Below are 19427 nucleotides of genomic sequence, written 5' to 3'. Positions count from 1 at the left end.
ATGAGTATGTGTTTTTAATAAGAAGCCTCAAAATTATTATTTTCTGTATTTGAAGAGAAAATACAGAAAATAATCGAACGATTAATCTTTCATTTTTTAATCCAACGATATATTGCATTTTTTACAATGGTTCCGAGGAAGAGAGGAGACTTGCGTTGGACTATTAGATCTGGATGAAATAAAATTATATGGATTATTTTTAATTGATGGTCGAATGTGTTTTTCGTTCGATTTTCTCGTTATTTTCAGTCTTGGTCGCAGAGGAAGAGAGAAAGGGGATGAGAGAGAAAAGGTGTGAGAGAAAATGAGGAGAAAGAAAGGGGAAAAAAGTTTATTTTATATCACAAATATTGACTGTTAGATGAGATTGTAATCGAACGATATTGAAAGGGGTAGGCAAAGGTAGGAAAAATAAGAGTAGGCAGAATAACCTATCTCATATATATATAAGGGAAGACCTAAGAAAGGGTTAGGGTGGCACGAGATCATTACAGCTTAACTAACCATCTTTTGATACCATGTAACCTTTTTGATCCTTTTGCCCCTCATTAATTAATTAATAACCAATTTGCCCCTCCCCCAGAACTATCCACCATCCTGCCCTCCTTTAATCGATTAAGATGAACTTTAATCGACTAAATGGTCAAAATGCAGAAAAAGTGTTGACCGGAAATTTAATCGATTAAATATCCATCTTGATCGATTAAATTTCGGGACATTTAATCGATTAAGGAACAATATTTAATCGATTAAATGTCGGCAGAAACCCTATATTTTACCCTTTCTCGGTCTCATTTCAAATATTTTCATTTTGTAAACCAATATCTCTCTTGTTTGTCTTCTGTGATCCTTCCAATCACGATTACATTTCATCCCACCATCTCTAAAGCTTTAATATTGTGAAATCATTGTCATTCCACTTATATTCTCATTTCTTGCCCCCAAAATCCGAACCCAAATGGAAGTGCACCCTTATGTTTGGCCTTATACATCATCCAACAGATATAGTGCCTCCAGTTCACCATAACACCATGTCGGATAGCCCATATGATAGGAATGTCATGTTCTAGCACCCTGGAATGATTGAAAGCTCGTGAAAACAGTATCTGGGTGATGACATAGTATAATATACGGGCCTCTACACTAAGCAACCCCACTGTGTAGTGAATGGTCCGCCCATGTCGGATATCAGGCCTCCTGGCCTCCTCCACAACATCACCTCGGGCATATCCAGGAAGTGATACACCGCTATCTGCGTCATACTCCACAATCTGCGAAGCATCAAAGTCATAGTCCAGTATCTCCAACCATACTGGAGCCGTCATGATGATGTCCACACCGCAGACCCTCGACCTCAACTCACCCTGTACGTAGCTGAGGTTATGGTAGAAGGTCTGCACCATCAGCTCTGAATACAGACACAGCATCTCAGCCAACACCCTCAGATGTGCTGCCTCCAACACTGCCACAATCTGAAATCCCTCTGCCATAAAAAATGTTATATACAATGATTTTGGAGGACATAAGGATCGATTGAAATGGTCACGTACAAATGCAGCGTGAACCGAGGGGTCATCCTCAAACAGGTATCCAAATGGGAGGTCGACAGTATCAGGCTCTTCGTCTTGTGGCCTTGACGAAGAAGGTCGGTCTTGTCGTTGCTCCGTGCGTCTCTCACCTTCGACACTACTTGATCTTCTACGGCCCGCCATTTTAACAGAAAACCTACAATGCAAGTGGAAACATAAGACAAGACATTAGAGTTCCACTCACAACCATAAGTCAATAACATAAAATAGAAAAAAAAATTAAAACATACAAAAATACAGAAACAATTAAAAAAAAGTATTTCATTATACCATAAAACAGAAAAAAAACATAAACAAATTGATTAACATGTGTACATCGTTTTTAAAAATAATCAAAACATAAAACATAATGAAAATTAAAAAACCTTACCTAGGTATACAATTTCACGAGGTAGAGCGTTTTTATGGTGCAATCCACACGCCTGGTGGAGCGGTTTGGGTTGTTCTTCTGGAGGAGGTTCGGATTTGGGGTTTGGGAGCCATCCTTAATCGATTAGGGTTTCAATAAACCCCCTCTACGAAATGGGGGGGTTTAAAAACTGGTCTATCGCAACTTAATCGATTAAATAACAACTTCAATCGATCAAATGTCCCAAAATTTAATCGATCAAGAGGGATATTTAATCGATTAAATATCGGGTCAACACTTTTTCTGCATTTTGACCATTTAGTCTATTAAAAGTTTATCTTAATCGATTAAAGGGAGGCAGGATGGTGAATAGTTCTGGGGGAGGGACAAATTGGTTATTAATTAATTAATGAGGAGCAAAAGGGTCAAAAAGTCTCATGTAATCGCTCTATAATTTCACATAATTTCATTTGGTTTTGATTATCTCGTTTAATTTTTTTTTTGCCTGCAACTTTTTTCACGTGTTCTGTTATTCCTAATTAATTGAAGGTTGAAAAATAAATTTAGCATAACATTAAAATTAAAACAAACTCAAACCAAGTGGTGTATTTTAGTACAAATAGAGTAAAAGCCTTTATGAGAAAACATTATATTAATATTGTATGGAGAGTACTTTGGAATGGAATGAATTTCGATTAAACCCTTTTAAAAAATAAAATTTAATAAATTTATGTTTTTAGTGTCTCTTATATTGCATTTAAAGTACTTTTATTTATAATATAATATTTTTTATTATATAGAGGTTACGGACCAGTAATTCGCAAATTCCAAAAAAATTTAGTACATAAACTACAATAGTTGTGAGGTGCACGCCCGGCGTTTAATTTGATTAACTAGAATCTGATTTTCAAGGGGAACGGCACTCTAACTCAATTGATAGGTCTTATGAAGTTATTATGCTGCTGAATTTGAAGTGATCGAACCGGAGGTAATTCGAAAGATAAATTGGTTGCAAATTAAAAAAAAATATTATTATGCTAATCCAATTAGACTAGCTTAATTTTCATAAAAAATTTCATGATGTTGTTATATCACCATTTAAACCAAATTCCCAGGTCAGACAACGCATAATTTACCGTTACAATCAGGATTAAATTAGTCTGATTCTAATTGCTGAGTTTTTTCATAAGAATAAATAATAATCTTTTAATCACTTTTTTTTTTTTTTTTTTTTGTAGGCTGTAGGGGTAGTACACTCCACAGGAAACTAAATCAACAGAAAATTACGAAATTTAAAAGTGGAAATGAAATCAGTAAAAACAAAAATCAAATGTCAGGTGGGGGGCTAGGGAAAATACACAGGTTCTCTTCCATTTGATTGTCAACGGGGTATTTAGATAGTCAGTTTGCTATTGAATTCTCTGTATGATTGAACTAAGTGGAACTTACAATCTTTTTGCAACCATGTTCTAATTCGAGCCACCAGTTGTGGTTTTCGAACTGCTACTATATATTTGGTGAGCAAAGTTGTAAAGAATTATTCAACACAAAAATTTAAGCTGTTAAGTGAGATTGCATTAATGATTTTATATATCTCTAATGTGTCCCCTCACACAAGAGCTCATTGAACTTGAAGAGTGGATGATGCATCAGGTTTAGCCTACATGCGCTAATATACTCCACAAGACTTAAATAATTATTAATTGAATGGAGGGCGATGATGATCGAACTCCTAACACCAAAGCTCTGATACTATGTAAAGAATCAATTATATCCAAAATTTTAAGCTTTCGGGTTAACACGCCCCCTCATACGAGAGCCTATTGGACTTGAAAGGTGGATAATGCACAAAATCACCTACTCGTGTAGAGGTGGCAATATGTGTTGAACCCCACACAAGTCAATATGCCAAAACACATCTCAACCTGCTCCACCGGGTTGTGGGTCAAAATGGGTTAGCGGCGGGTTGACCCGCAGATTTTTTTTTTACTGTTAGGTAGTATTTTATTTGTCACTAAACTTTTATGATATCCAATTTTTTTTCTTACTACTCCCCTAGAAAAAATAAAGAAAAAAAACTTTATTTATAACAAAGGTTATCCATATGCAGAGGCAAAATTAAGTTCTTAGCATAGAAGAATATCCAACTGAATATTAACATAGATTTAGGCTTAAGATTGAAAAAAAACTAAAGAAATTGTGAAATGAAGATAAGTAATATTATAAAATTTATAAAATATAACTTATTTTTTATTTTTAATTATTTAAACGAGTTGACTCGCCAACCCACCATAAAACGAGGAAGGTTGGGCTTTTCAACCCACATTCAAGAGACGAGACGAGGTGGGCCAACCCTTTTTTGGCGGGCGGGGGCGGGCCGACTTGTTTTACCACCTCTATGCTCATGCTAAGAAATTTCGCAAGATTTAATTAATTATTAATTAAATGGAAGCGGTGAGAATCAAACTCGTGACACCGAGACTCCGATGCCATGTAAAGAATGAGTGAGATTACATTAATAATTTTATATATCTCTAACATGCTCCCTTACATAAGAGGGCACTGAATTTGAAAAGTGGACAATATACAGGCTCACTTACATTTACTAAGAAATTTCACAAATCTTAATTAAATGTTAACTAAATGGGAAATAGTGAGAATCAAACTCGTGACATTTTGGCTCTGATACCATATAAAAAACCAATTCAATCTCAAAAACTTAAGCTGATGGATGAGGCTACGTCAAATGATTTTGTATATATCTATGAGAAGTGATGTTGCGTCTCCAACCTCTGACCTAGGCAAGTTCCAATCCTTTGAGCATACCACAAAAGTTGCGCAATGACCTATGTGATATGCAAATCCCTAAAGCCAATGACTTTGTGCATCCTTAAAAACACCTCCATAGACAGACCCACCCTTGTTCCCTCTTACAGCGCCATCAGTGTTAACCTTCATCCAACCTCCATGGGGGGCTCCAACTGATAGGCATGTACGCGTATTCCCTCGTGGGCTTGATACAGTGTTTATTATCAAAAGCTTGATTGAACTCCATGACATTTGAGTTTTATTATCAAAAGCCTGCCAATCATCTTCTGCACCATGAACGAGAGCATTTCTCCAACTCCAAGCTAACCAGATACCATTCCTTGAGACTGTTTCTCCATCATGGTTTATTAAGGCGAGATACAAACCCTTCACTGAAACTCCATTTGTGGCCCGTTTGGATGAGCTTTTAAAAAAATGACTTTTTATGCGTTGCTTTTTTTAAAAGACCTTTTTTTTTAAAGATAAAGTTAATTTACGTTTGGATGTATGATCTGAAAATCACTTTTACATAAAAAAAAATTGTTTCGATGTTAAAATAAAAAAAGCACTTTTTATATATAAAATTACAATAAAAGAGAGATAAAATAGCATGATCGTTAGATAAGGAGAGATAAAATAGGTATGATAGGATGAGGTTAACATTGTATTTTAAAATTTTATGTTATATTTGTTTCCAAAAAAATTTAATTTATCTTTTAATTTCTGCTTTTTTCAAAAGCAACCAACTACTGGCTACAAAAAAAACAGCATTTTAACTTTTATTTTAAATTTTGCTTTTTTAAGAAGTTATTATCCAAACATCTAAAAATACTCAAAAGGACTTTTATTTTATTTTTTTAAAAAAAGCAACTTTTTTAGAAATAAAAGCCCATCCAAACGGGCACTTGATCCCTTTAAGTGCCAATTCATTTTGTCTATTCCATTTGACTTGGTGGGGATGGGAGTTGAAATTTTAATCAATTTAACTCTAAAGTATAGCACGCACAATAATATTTAGAGTAAATACCTTTTTTAGTCCCTGACAATATCCATGAAGCCCTTTTCAGTCCCTAGCAATAAAAAAGGGACAAATTGGTCCCTGAAATAACAAAAAAGAGGCCATGTTCATCCTTCTGTTAACTCCCACCTAACGGCCCAACTAACGGTGCACAGTTGGCACGTTAGTTTGCTGACGTGGTTTGGATATGGGACACCGTGGAAGACGAGACGACGACGCTTTGGTCCCTGTCAAAACCACGAGGGCCATTTTGGTCCCTGTCAAAATGCACGAGGACGTTTTTAGTCCCTGACAAAAAGCACGAGGCCCTTATTGGTCCATAACCAGAGAAAAATAGGCACATGACTTCATTGCTTTTCTATGCAGTCCAATTTTGCAAAACATAAGTGCATTACATCAGAAACAGGAGTGCAATCCAATTTTGCAAAACAGGAACATGACATTAAATTGGATTTGTATGCAGTCCAATTTGTTAAACCAGAAGACATGGATGTAAAAGAACTACAACTACGTATATTAGTTAAAAAAACATCAAAAATGGTAAACTTAAACATTCATCATCCCTATGAAACATAATAGCTGGAACATGATTTGAGTATCATTATATTTGAAGACATGGATGTACAGTAGTGCATTAGAAAATCAAGCCAACTGCCAGGAATTAAAAGAAAGGCCTCTAATACAATATGGCCAGAATTTACAAAAAAAAACATTGACATAATAAGGCCACCAAATACATAATGGCCTGAATTTTAAAAAAAAGTCAGTCACAGAATAATGAACCCTTCTCAGTTGGCTCATGCACTACTCCCAGGTCATATACAGCAGCAGGTCATTTTCTTGAGGACGGCCTTGGTGACCTAAAACCAGGTGTGCTCATGAAGGCCAATAATCTGCTTCGTGTGCCACTGGTTGCTGCATTCATTGTTTCATTACTCAACAGCTCATTTGCCTGTTGTAGATTTGATGGAGGTGGGCTGCTTCCTCTCAAGTTGCCCTTCATGTGGCTGAGAACTACCAACTGCTGCAGTCCAGTCAACTGCCATGCATTGCAATTATCAACAATCATTTACCTGGCTTCTTCTCTGATTTTTCTCTGTATTTAAATATCAACAATCATCAATTATCTTTTATAGAAAAATAAATAGTATAATTGTAATGCTACACTACTGAAGATATTGTTCGTAAATTGCATAACGCTATGTCTTATACAGACTAAGAGAATTAAAGTAGTTCATAGTATTCTAAGGATCGTAAAAGCTGTTTGCAAGAGCCAAGAATCCCTTTTAACAAAGTGGGAAGCCTAATTAGCATTGAAAATGAAATGAATAATCGTTAATAAGGTCGAAACTTCAGTTAGAAACACAAACTTCATTGAAATAAAATGCCAAGAAAGAGTATTTTACTTTGTGATGAAATTTAGTTTAATTACTTTGTGATAAACAAATGGATTGCACTCCTGTTTCTGATGTAATGCACTTCTGTTTTGCAAAATTGGACTGCATAGAAAAGTAATGAAGTCATGTGCCTATTTTTCTCTGGTTAGGGACCAATAAGGGCCCCATGCTTTTTGTCAGGGACTAAAAATGTCCTCGTGCATTTTGACAGGGATCAAAATGGCCCTCGTGGTTTTGACAGAGACCAAAACGTCGTCGTCTCGTCTTCCACGGTGTCCCACATCCAAGCCACGTCAGCAAACTAACGTGCCAACTGTGCACCGTTAGTTGGGCCGTTAGGTGGGAGTTAACGGAAGGATGAACATGGCCTTTTTTTGTTATTTCAGGGACTAATTTGTCCCTTTTTTATTGCTAGGAACTGAAAAGGGCTTCGTGGATATTGCCAGGAACTAAAAATGGTATTTACTCTAATATTTATATAGAGACTCGTGTTCCTGACTCATTACAACATTCATTAGCATCAAATTGGGATAAATGACCAAGTCAAGTATCACACTATAGTATTGTTCTTATTTTTATTTTTGGGATAAATTTGTGATTGTTCTTATTTTTATTTTGATGTCAAATTTAAGTAATGATATTGTAATACCCCATATTTTTATTAATAAAATAATAATAATAATAATAAACAATAAATTAGTAGTAATATATATATATATAAATAAATATTATGGTGATAGATAACAAAGTAGAATATTAATTTTATTTTTGATAAAATTATTTTGTGCGATATGAGTGCTATTGGAAAATAATTTTGATACTTTGTAATACTCTAAATTATTTATAATAACATAATATTAATATGTATATATATATATATATATATATATATATGTATATATATATTAGATGATAAATTATAATTAATTGGATTATTAATTGATTGATGATTTAAGCATTTATGTTTGATTGGTAATGTTTGATTGATAATGATTGATTAATAATGATTGATTGATAATGTTCGATTGGTAATGATTGATTGGTAATGTTGATTGATAATTTGATTAGATATGATGAGTCAATAATGAGTCAGCCTTGAGTTAGCAAATAAGTTAGTTGTAATCTAAGCCATAAGAAATTAATAATAAAATAGTGTATGAAGCCAATATCTGAGCCAGATACATCAATAAAGAAAAAGGAAATAAATGCACGAAACTCATATCTAAGTCCAAAACTTCAACTATAAATAGAGGTCTAGCCTAGCCAAACCAATTCACTCTTCAACATTTCTCCTATAGTATTCTCTCTTCTTAGATCAAAAACTTAGTTTAATTTATATTATATTCTTCTGGTTACCAACCGGTTCTCTTCCCCAAATTACTCTTTTCTTTTAGAAGTTAGCAAAAATGGAGACCAGGTAATCCTAATCTCTAGGTGGTTGTAGATTTGTTGTGTATGAAATTTTATTGGGTGTCCTATTATTCAGGTAGTTATATGTTTGATATATGTAATCTCAATCCTTAGGAAATTTTAGGATGTTTTAATATATTATATGTAACCCTTAAGGTATTTAAATTAAATTATTTTAACCTCTAGAAACTAATTGGATTAATTATTAGATTTTGGCTTTACTCTAATAGATGTGAATATTTGAATTTTGATTTGGAAAATTATGATATGATGATTGGATTTGGGTTTTACCCTTTGAATTTTGATTTGGAAAATTATGATATGATGATTGGATTTGGGTTTCGCTCTGGTAGATGTTAAATATGAAAATTATGATATTATTGGATAATGGATTTGAAAATTATGATGGATTTGAAAATTATGATATTGTTAGATAACAGATTTGGAAATTATGATATTATTGAAAGATTGAATTTTGAAATTATACTCTTGATTAAATTGATGTGGAAATCATGAAAACTATTTGACAATTATGAGAATCGTGACAAGATTGGATTGATTGTATGTGATTGAATAAATTAATAGCGGGAGGATAGTTTTGGGATGGTACCTCCCAAGGTGATGAACACAACTTTTGGGCTTTATGCCTCTGATGTGAAACTGATGTGAAAAAGATTATATCTGTTCTAGCTTTGGGATGGTACCTCCCAAGGTGATGAACACAACTTTTGGGCTTTATGCCTCCGATGTGAAACTGATGTGAAAAAGATTATATCCGTTCTTCCCAAAGTGGTATCTGGTAACAGTGGTTTTTTCCCGGGGTACTAGTAGCAACTTTGGGAAGAGGTGTGCACACTAGGAAGATGTGAATTGATTATGGCCAATTTTGATTATACGTGACTGGTAACAGTGGTTTTTTCCCGGGTCACGGGGTAGACTGACAGGGTTTCCCGGGTCTACCATGGTTCTCTTCCCACTAAATATAATGAACTTAAACATTATTAATAATGAAATTTGTTATTTGATTTGATTATGAAGAATGTGATTGAGTTGTGAATATTACCATTTATGTAATATTATGACTAATGTTGTGCTGAATATGTTAGTTGATAAATTACCCTTACTAAATACAATAAATGGACTAAATAAAGATTAATATAATTAATAACGAGTTGATACTTGATTTGAATTTTTGAGTTATATTACTTGATTTAATTATTATGAGTTCTATTTATTTATTTATTTATTTTTGTATTTTGATTGGGATTACCAGCTCTGCTGACTTTTGTGTTTGTTGACTGCAATGATCCTGCGGCTGCGGGGGAGCAGATTTTCAGTAAATCAGGTTGCAAGGATGGGGCTAGCAGTGGGCAGTGAGGATACGACTCAGGATTTCTAGCTGTAATAAATATTATGTATAAAAAAAACTGTAGTCTTAGATTTTTATTTGAATGTAATAGAGTTAACCTTGCACTTGTCCCTGTACAGGTGCGGCGGTAACACTTCCCAAATTCGATTATTTTGAACTTCCGTTGTTATTTATAAAATTATTGAATTTATTTATGCTATTAAAATTTTAAAATTTGGGGTGTTACAAAATGGTATCAGAGCCCCTGATTGCGGCTGAGGTTTGGTTTTGATACTGACTGGAGGGTTCAAAGATCCCCGAGTTAAATAAAAAAAAAATTCAAGAAATAAAATAATAGGACATAAGATAAATAAATAAATCGAGAGAGATGGGTAGTGAAGGGTTGTTTTTCTTGTCCTTTAAATATGATTTATTTCTTTGAACTTTTGATGATTATATGTTTGGAATTATTTTGTGATTTAAAATTATTATTGATATTATTCTTTAAAATTTTTATACGCTATCTTTAGTAACTCGTTTTTATTTTTATAAAAGTAATTAGCTTTCTTTTATAGTTGTTCTTGAAGTGATAAATTTTTTCTAACAAATGAAAGATAATATATGCAATAAAAATTTCTATTTATTTAAAGAAGATATTCAGTTTCGAAATTTTTTTCTTCTTGTTTGATTAAAGTTAACAATTCATTAATTTGAAGTGTTTTAAATTTATTGTATTATATGTTGTCTTGTTTGTTTGGTTATGCATGACTCTTTGTTGTTTGCTTACTTTTTTAAGGTGGTATCAAAAATAAAATTAATATTCTACTTTGTTATCTATCACCATAATATTTATTTATATATATATATTACTACTAATTTATTTTTTATTATTATTATTATTTTATTAATAAAAATATGGGGTATTACACATCTTAAATGACAAATACAAATCCCAACTTATATTTCAACTAGTTGATTACCCGTGCGATGCACGGAGAAAAAAAATCGGTTTGTTTGTCCCGTAAACGAATTAATAAGAAAATCGGTTTGTTCGTATGACATAAACGTGTAACTTTTAAGGTAGGAAAAAAAAAGAATATAATAATTTAAACACAGTAAATTCCATGGTTGACAGCAATATAATAAGAAATATGCCCAACCGATACTCACAACAGTTGTAAAATATCGTCCGCCATGCACTATTGGTATTTACTGCTGTTCGAAATGAATCATAAACAATATATAAACAATATTTGGAAAAGAAAAAATTATTGAAGGAAATTATATAGTTTAGGCAGATGAATAATTCAAAATTACAATGAAAAACCTTTGACTCTGAAAAATGACAAGGGAATAATATACTGATTGTGCCTCGAATACTGAATCTGCATAACAATAAAAAATTAGCAGAAAAATAGGCATAACAACTAAAGGAAATCAACAAAGAAGATTAAAAAATATTTTCTGATAAAAAATTGAGATCTTACCTGATACCAAACAACAATGTTATCTCTTTGTAGAAATAACCAAGTATACTACACTAATCTTTGAAATACTTCCTTGTAGACGATGTTAAAGGTAGTATTTGTAACACAACCATTTTCATCAAGTATTAGCATCTTCAATCCATGTCTGCTCTTTACTCTATATAGTGCCACATATAATTGCCCATGAGTGAAGACAGACCGAGGAATATAAATGCCAACATGAGACAGCGACTGTCCTTGACTTTTGTTGATAGTCATCGCAAACGAAACTACCAAGGGGAATTGTCTTCTTTGGAAGTTTACTGGAAATGTATGACCCGATGGGCTGATCGTCATTCTAGGGATTAACACAGTATCTCCTATATTGTTTCTTGTAAAAACAATTGCCTCAACAACATGATTCCCCAACTTTGTAATAAGTAATCTCGTACCGTTGCATAAACTTCTTGATTGATCAATATTTCTCAATAGCATCACCGGTACTTTAACCTTCAAAGTTAATTTATGATCAGGAATCCCCGAACATAAGAATGTATTTAAGATATCAGGGGAGATTTCATCATCCTCAAGAGATGAATTACCGTCTTGTTTCAAAACATTATCTGAACTCAATAATGTCCTTTCTTCACCTGGAATCACAGCCATTAGTTGCTCGTTTAACATGGCAACATCGGACAATTTAGGAGTCAGAAGAGCACGTTCTTTAAAGAAAGTAGGATCTAATATATTATCCATCAGATTCGGGTAAACAAAATCAACAATATCTGAAAGTGGGTCTTCTGAACCTTTGATCAACAATTCATCTGGAATTGTTATAATAGATTCTCCATCAACATCATCCCCAAGATCACCATCTCCTATTTTAAGCAGCCACTCAGAAAATTCTTTTATTTCCAACAAATTATTAGTGCTACTTCCAGAATTGAGACACATGTTCTTGGTCAAAGATAACAGATGACAATGGGACCATAGATAGGAAGAATTGATGGTTGCATGAACTATATATTGTCTACTGCCCTTTGGAATGACAGGTAATATTTGCCGAAAGTCACCTCTAGAACGACAACTTTTCCACCAAAGGGCATATCAACACAGCTAAGAACATCTCTAAGTGTTCTATCAAGAGCCTCAAAGCAAAATTTGTGTACCATCGGTGCTTCATCCCAAATGATTAACTTTTTTTTTGACAACAACTCTGCCAAAGTAGAATTTTGTTTTATATTACAAGTTGAATCTTCGGTGATCTGTATAGGAATACGAAATCTAGAATGTGTCGTACGTCCTCCAGGAAGAAGAAGTGAAGCAATTCCGCTAGAAGCAACATTAAAATGGTCATTCAATGTCTTGTCTGCCACCACAAATGGTCATTTAATTATTCGATTTAAAGATTAAAATTCGATTTTTAAAAGAACTTCTTTTCACACCACCCATATTTAAATTCAAAATTTTAAACCATTTCAAATTTTGAATTTCAGATCAGACGACCAATTCCAACATAAAAAGCAATTAAAACACTTGATTATCCAATTAAAATTTCGAATTTCAAAATCATATTTATTAATTAATTATTCTTTTATATCTGCCACCACAAACAGTCATTTAATTATTTAATTTAAAAATTAAAATTCAATTTTTAAAAGAAATTCTTTTCCCACCATCCATATTTAAATTCAAAATTTTAAACCATTTCAAATTTCGAATTTCAGATCAGACGACCAATTCCAACATAAAAAGCAATTAAAACACCTGATTATCTAATTTATTTTGTCTGTCAGCTCTCTTGATTATTGATTGTTATTATATTTGAATCAAATATATAACAAAGATAATGTCTTTGTTATATCATTAATGTGTATATATTATTTAAAAAATAACCATAACAAAATTGTGAATTGAATGACAATCAGGTCTTCAACAATTGTGAAATTTGTTTTTGTTTCTATTGATCTCCATGAATAGAGATCGTGAATGCATGTCCGTGAAAAGAGTTTTCTTTTTATTGAATTTAAAATTTTGAATTTCAGATTGTACAAAATAAATACATAATTTCAAAATTTAATTGATAAACCATTTAAAATTTCGAATTTCAAATGAGATGACCAATTCCAACATAAAAAGCAATTAGAACAGCTGTTTTCTTTTTGGATACCAATGTGATGGGCAGTGGGACATTAAATGCCTTGACTGCCACCACAAATGGTCATTAAATTATTCGATTTAAAGATTAAAATTCGATTTTTAAAAGATATTCTTTTCCCACCATCCATATTTAAATTAAAAATTTTAAACCATTTCAAATTTCGAATTTCAGATCAGACAATCAATTCCAACATAAAAAGCAATTAAAGCACCTGATTATCCAATTAAAATTTCGAATTTCAAAACCATATTTATTAATTAATTATTATTTTATGTCTGCCACCACAAATGGTCATTTAATTATTCGATTTAAAAATTAAAATTTGATTTTTAAAAGAAATTCTTTTCCAACCATCCATATTTAAATTTAAAATTTTAAACCATTTCGAATTTCGAATTTTAGATCAGATGACCAATTTCAACATAAAAAGCAATTAAAACAGCTGATTTCTTTTTGGATACCAATGTGATGGGCAGTGGGACATTCAATGCCTTGTCTGCCACCACAAATGGTCATTAAATTATTCGATTTAAAAAATAAAAATTCGATTTTTAAAAGAAATTTTTTTCCCACCATCCATATTTAAATTCAAAATTTTAAACCATTTCAAATTTCGAATTTTAGATTAGATGACGCATTCCAACATAAAAAGCAATTAAATCAGCTGATTATACAATTAAAATTTCGAATTTTGAAACTTATTAAACAGCTGATTATCCAATTACCGAATTAACCACATATTTATCATTCCAATAAAATAATTGAAAATATTGTGGAAAATAACTAATGACAAACAGATAAACTTGTATTCCAGAATATGCATAAACATTACTTTGTCTATAGGAACACTCCTATTTGAAGTTAAACACGGAGGAAGTGAATACCAAAACACAGCAATAAAAAACTAAAATTATATTGTTCAATCCCAAACAATCTCCAAAACAAAAAACAAAAAACTTTCAAGTGACGTTGTTCCAGCTTCCAAGTGACATTGTTCCAGCTACGCGTCTTTCAGAACAGCATCAAATCTAAAAAAAAAAAAAATAATGACGTATTAACAGACACATCACACTCACGATTATAAATAAAAAAAAGCTACACAAAGAAAAAAAATAATGGGTAAGTACTCAACTCTTTCTCTAGCTTAATCTTCTTAGGAGGACGGACAACTGATGAATTAAAATTGTCTTGAAGGGGATCATTAGGATTCATTAACGGTGTCAGCATTGATAGCGAAATATCACCAACGTTTGCACTATCACACGTCTGACTTTCCACATCCTTGTCAGAAACAAATATTGTTTGAAATTAACTTATGTTTTGCAATAAAACTGCATGCAACATTTTTTTGATTAATTCATAAGCAATAATTTCGAGATACCGTAGCTTTTTCCGGTTCTGCTGATGCAACGACACTGTCGCAAGCCTTGTCAAATAATCCTTCATCCTGCATTTAAAACAAATATTTTGAAAAAAATCAAATCCATTGAAACGCAGAATGAGAACAGCAAAACCTAAATAGAAATAATAATGTTAATAAAAAAATAACTCACATTCGTATCCACAACAGTCTTAAGGAAGGATGTGATTACAGGTTCGCTTATACATACTTTAGAAATCTGATACCTAGGCTCACTGTATGAGTCCAAATTATTTTTTTCACATTCACTTTAAACAACATGGATTTATCAATAAGAACATTAAGTTCCTTAGGATAGTGCTCGAAATCATCACCCAACAAAAAAAATATTAATGAAATTTTAATAAGAACTTTAAATGAATAAAAAAATGAGTGGAATAAGAACACAAACCCTTTTGAAATGCTGCTCACATAAATCTGCAGCACTCATGCCCAACAAAGCAACACAGTCTCTATCAAATAGAATGAAATATGCAGAATCAGTGTGATCCACAACTCTCAACTGCACACAAAATCTGTAACACATGACCACCGATTGTGTTATTTATAAATAAAATGAACGATCTAATAATAACAACAACAAAAATAGATATAAAATCTTACTTTGGATAATAATCATCAAAATGTTTTTGGCAGTTTTTACAATACCATTTCTCGAAATCTTCATAAACAGAATATGGACATTTATTACAGGACTTGTACCACCATTTATATTTACTCTCAATCGATTTTATGGTTCCATAAGTAATGCAAGTAGTAACCTCACTGCAATTCTTAACATCACTGATACACTTCCTTTCCGTTTCTTTCAGGAAATCATTCTCAAAAGAATATGAGAACTGACTTGATAACTGAGACAACGTGTAACCGCTATCAATGACATCAGACGAAAGCCTAAAAAACAATAACATTACAAATAATCAGCGTTAAATAATAAAGAAAAGAGCAGAATAATGTAATAACAACTCGCACCTTTTTTTGAAGTCGACAATCTCTGGTACACTGGGACCGATAATTATCCTCGTCGTATACTTTGTATTTGTTATTCCAATTTTTCCTTTAAAATTTATTATTAATTTCAAAACCATAAGGAGGGAAATAAACTAAAACATTCCAGTATGAAATCATAATCAAATATTTATGTGAACTCACCCCTGAAACCCTTTATTCTAGCTAGCTGAACTATCATCACGTTTGGAGGAGATTGATTACTCCCCAAAATTTGTTGCACCTGGTCCACGTAGTCCTCCCAGAGAGTGCACTCGAGCTTGTGACCCCTACTTGCACAATTTTTGCAACAAATCACAAAATAGAATTTTACATCAAATGAACATAACACATAACAAATAACCAATAGATACCTGAGGTTATCAAGCTCCACGACAACCATTTTTGTCTTTCTACCGGAGATAATATGCTCACGAACTTCCCCTATTCCAGAAACTAAACCGATGACATCTATAACGTCAAAATCTATAAAATCAAATCCATTGGTGGGAATAGCAGAATCAATAGTGGATTTTACATCAGTCCTCAAGTTGAAGGACAAACGATAATCATGCTTAGTTGGCCTGAAACTCCCACTATTCAAACTAACTCTAAAATTTTTTATGAAATAAACTTCTCCTTCGTGAATTTCGTTACGGATATTTAAAGAACCCTTGATAGCAGCGTGGACCCTTCCACCCTACAAAACACATGCACAGATTAGTACATTTTAAAAACATGGACCGCAAACCAACAGTAATATCAAAAACAAAACAAAAACAAATACCTTTTCATCTAACAGAATCATCTCTACGTTGTCGTCAAAATTTTTTTGGTGAAAATTAGGAACCTTCCATGTTCTAACAACTCTATCCTTAATCCTCCACTCCTCCTTAGAAGGATTAAGATCCTTAATAAAATCATACTTCGAATACATAACCAAACGTATATCAGGTAATATTGGCTCAAAGCCTTTGAGGACAAAGAAAAGAACGAAATAGAGACGCTTCCAAATACCTATTTATACACGAATATGCACTATTCGATTTAAAAATGGTCATTTAATTATTCGATTTAAAAAATTAAAATTAGATTTTTAAAAGAAATTTTTTTCCCACCATCCATATTTAAATTCAAAATTTTAAACCATTTCAAATTTCGAATTTTAGATCAGATGACGCATTCCAACATAAAAAACAATTAAATCAGCTGATTTCTTTTTGGATACCAATGTGATGGACAGTGGGACATTCAATGTCTTTTCTGCCACCACAAATGGTCATTTAATTATTCGATTTAAATATTAAAATTCGATTTTTAAAATAATTTCTTTTCCCACCATCCATATTTAAATTCAAAATTTTAAACCATTTCAAATTTCGAATTTCAGATCAGACGACCAATTCCAACATAAAAAGCAATTAAAACACTTGATTATCCAATTAAAATTTTGAATTTCAAAACCATATTTATTGATTAACTATTCGTTTATGTCTGCCGCCACAAACGGTCATTTAATTATTCAATTACAAAATTAAAATTCGATTTTTAAAAGAAATTCTTTTCCCACCATCCATATTTAAATTCAAAATTTTAAACCATTTCAAATTTTGAATTTCAGATCAGACGATAAATTCCAACATAAAAAGCAATTAAAACACCTGATTATCTAATTTATTTTGTCTGTCAGCTCTCTTGACTCTTGATTGTTATGATATTTGAATCAATTATATAACAAAGATAATGTCTTTGTTATATCATTATTGTGTATATATTTTTTTAAAAATAATCATAACGAAATTGTGAATTGAATGAAGATCAGGTCTTCAACAATTGTGAAATTTGTTTTTGTTTCTATTGATCTCCATAAATAGAGATCGTGAATGCATGTCCATGAAAATAGTTTTCTTTTTATTGAATTTAAAATTTCGAATTTCAGATTGTGCAAAATAAATACATAATTTCAAAATTTAATTGATAAACCATTTAAAAATTTCGAAAATTCAATTTTTAAAAGAATATTGGTATGATAGTTTATCTGATAGGTTTTTCTTTGTATTGAATTGAAAATTTCGAATTTCAGATTGTGCAAAATAAATACATAATTTCGAAATTTAATTGATAAACCATTTAAAATTTCGAAAATTCAATTTTTAAAAGAATATTGGTATGATAGTTTATCTGATATGATAGTTTTGGTTTTGGGATTTAATTTATTTTGTCTGTCAGCTCTCTTGATTCTTGATTGTTATGATATTTGAATCAAATATATAACAAAGATAATGTCTATATAACAAAGATAATGTCTTTGTTATATCGTTATTGTATATATATTTTTTTAAAAATAACCATAACGAAATTGTGAATTGAATGACGATAAGGTCTTCAACAATTGTGAAATTTGTTTTTGTTTCTATTGATCTCCATGAATAGAGATCATGAATGCATGTCCGTGAAAAGAGTTTTCTTTTTATTGAATTTAAAATTTCGAATTTCAGATTGTGCAAAATAAATACATAATTTCAAAATTTAATTGATAAACCATTTAAAAATTTCGAAAATTCAATTTTTAAAAGAATATTGGTATGATAGTTTATCTGATAGAGTTTTCTTTTTATTGAATTTAAAATTTCGAATTTCAGATTGTGCAAAATAAATACATAATTTCGAAATTTAATTGATAAACCATTTAAAATTTCGAAAATTCAATTTTTAAAAGAATATTGGTATGATAGTTTATCTGATATGATAGTTTTGGTTTTGGGATTTAATTTATTTTGTCTGTCAGCTCTCTTGATTCTTGATTGTTATGATATTTGAATCAAATATATAACAAAGATAATGTCTATATAACAAAGATAATGTCTTTGTTATATCATTATTGTATATATATTTTTTTAAAAATAACCATAACGAAATTGTGAATTGAATGACGATCAGGTCTTCAACAATTGTGAAATTTGTTTTTGTTTCTATTGATCTCCATGAATAGAGATCGTGAATGCATGTCCGTGAAAAGAGTTTTTTTTTTATTGAATTTAAAATTTTGAATTTCAGATTGTTGAAAATAAATACATAATTTCGAAATTTAATTGATAAACCATTTAAAAATTCGAATTTTAGATGAGATGACCAATTCCAACATAAAAAGCAATTAAAACAGCTGATTTTTTTTGGATACCAATGTGATGGGCAGTGGGACATTCAATGCCTTGTCAGCAACTATTATTCGATTTAAAAATTAAAATTCAATTTTTAAAAGAGTTTTTTTTTCCAATTTACCCAATAAAGAAATTTTGTATATAACCAAATTGTAGAATTAACCAGAGAGTGACACTTGGCAAAACTTTCCAGCAGTGAACTCTCTTTTATATATATATATATATATATATATATGGATAGGATCCATTGACACCGATGTCAAATTTTGAAATTTGACACCAAATCCTAACCGTTGATTTCTGCCAATCAACG

The sequence above is a fragment of the Gastrolobium bilobum genome, unplaced genomic scaffold (assembly GCF_033153095.1).
Source record: "Gastrolobium bilobum isolate Gb01-03AN ecotype WA unplaced genomic scaffold, APGP_CSIRO_Gbil_v1 utg26868, whole genome shotgun sequence".
Classification (NCBI taxonomy): Eukaryota; Viridiplantae; Streptophyta; class Magnoliopsida; order Fabales; family Fabaceae; genus Gastrolobium; species Gastrolobium bilobum.
This window is presented reverse-complemented; position numbering follows the sequence as displayed.